Source organism: Mus caroli, chromosome 14 (genome assembly GCF_900094665.2).
Source record: "Mus caroli chromosome 14, CAROLI_EIJ_v1.1, whole genome shotgun sequence".
Taxonomy (NCBI): domain Eukaryota; kingdom Metazoa; phylum Chordata; class Mammalia; order Rodentia; family Muridae; genus Mus; species Mus caroli.
The window spans coordinates 109,992,926-109,995,118 of record NC_034583.1 but is presented as its reverse complement, the minus strand read 5'-3'; positions in this window follow the sequence as shown (position 1 = coordinate 109,995,118).

Genomic DNA, 2,193 nt, shown 5'->3' with positions numbered 1-2,193 from the left:
AACTCACTCTGTGCACCAGGCTGGCCTTGAACTCAGAAATCCGCCTGCCTCTGCCTCCCAAATGCTGGGATTAAAGGCGTGCCCCACCACCCGGCGGCAGCGAACGTCTTTTAGGATCGAGATTCTCAGAAGTTCCTCCTGCCTCTTTGAAGGGTTGCTTGGTTTTGGCCAGTGAGCTTTGACTGAGGCCTGTATCATCCGCAGCCTACATGATGACTAACTTGAGAGGAGCGAGCGTGTATGGCACTTCCTTGCCAAGCACAAGAGTGGGAGGGTTGTGAACAACCAGTGTCTGTCGTGGGTAAAGGTAAAGCCTAGAATGTCAGGGTTAGAGAAGCTTGTGGAGGGTGCTTTGAATTATGGCCCGTTGTCCCCGACACTCACCCCATTATTCTCACCCCATTGAGTTAGTCCTGAGTGTCTCATACATATGTAAGTGAAGGCCAGAAGTCGGTGCCAGTTGTCTTCCCCCCATTACTCATCTCCGACCATTTGAGACAAGGTCCATGGAGTGGTTTGAATAAGACACACCCACTAATCTCATTGAGCATTTTAATACTTGGTTCCAAGGGATCTCAGTTATTGACAGTGTTTGGGAGGGGAGTAGGATGTAGTGGATTGTCCCAATGCTGCTGTATTCTAATGCTAATACTACTGGTTCCTCCAGAGGTGGTCATCCCAGCATGCAGACCCTCACTACTCAAGGGAGAGCAAATGGACCTCCTCTGCATTTTAACTAGTCAATGGCGAAACCCTGTCTCAAAAAAACCAAAATAAAACAAAAAACTGGTCAATAGAAGGCTAGAGCCTGGGACTGGGCAGTGGAGGGGGAAAGGGGTACTGGGGGCTTGAGACAGTGAGGCAGGTAGCAAGAGGGGTGTGGGTGTGGGTGGGGGCAGCGAGGAGACTAGTGTGGTGCAAGTCTCCATGGACCAGAACCGAGTGGCCAGGAGAAGCAGCAAGTAACAAGTGGCCTTGTAGCCAGAGAATAAGTTAGTGTTGTCCTAAATCCGCCCAATCTGGGCATATGGCTTATAATTAAAATATCTGAATCCCAGCACTTGGGGAGGCAGAGGCAGGCGGATTTCTGAGTTCGAGGCCAGCCTGGTCTACAAAGTGAGTTCCAGGACAGCCAGGGCTACACAGAGAAAAACAAAACAAAACAAAACAAACAAACAAACAAACAAACAAACAAAAATCTGGGCTGTGTGTCCTTTACAACGGGCTTATTAGGATTGTAAAACCCAGCGACAGGAGGAAGTGTGTCATGGAGGGGAGGAGTGGAGGCCTTTCCCAGTCCACTCTCTCTGCTTCCTGCTTGTGGGTCAGGGTGTGTGATCCCAACTTGCTATTCTAGTGGCTTCATCAGCATGGACTAACGCTCTGGAACATGGAGCCCGAGTAAGCCCTCCCTTCCATAAGCTGCCTTGGTTATAGAGCTCCACCAATCTGCCCGACTCTGCCCCAGATGTGTATAGCCGTCCTTGCTTTTGTATGTAGGTAATTAGGATTCAAACTAAGGGTGAACGTATGCTTCTAAGGCAGGCACTCTGCTGGCTGAGACATCTTCTTGCCCCTACTAATCATTTCTAGCCTACTGTCTTTGTCAGGGTTTCTATTCCTGCACAAACATCATGACCAAGAAGCAGTTTGGGGAGGAAAGGGTTTATTCGGCTTACACTTCCATACTGCTGTTCATCACCAAAGGAAGTCAGGACTGGAACTCAAGCAGGTCAGGAAGCAGGAGCTGATGCAGAAGCCATGAGGGATGTTCTTTACTGGCTTGCTTAGCCTGCTCTCTTATAGAACCAAGACTGCCAGCCCAGAGATGGTCCCACCCACAAGGGGACTTTCCCCCTTGATCACTAATTGAGAAAATGCCCCACAGCTGGATCTCATGGAGGCATTTCCTCAACTGATCCTTTCTCTGTGATAACTCCAGCTTGGGTCAAGTTGACACCCAAAACCAGCCAGTACACCTACTAACCCTTTTTGAGTTAGCATTATGTTTGGATCTGTTCAATCATTCATATTGACTTCACAGAATTCCTTTCAGTGCTCCTACTCAGGGTGGTGGTGAAAGATCCTGACAGAATGTAAAAGGACACAGAAGCCCTGAAATTGGCAAGATAGACGTCAGTGTTAGCAGAACTAGCTTCACTGATTTAGAAAAATAGAGGTGCACAATGCTCT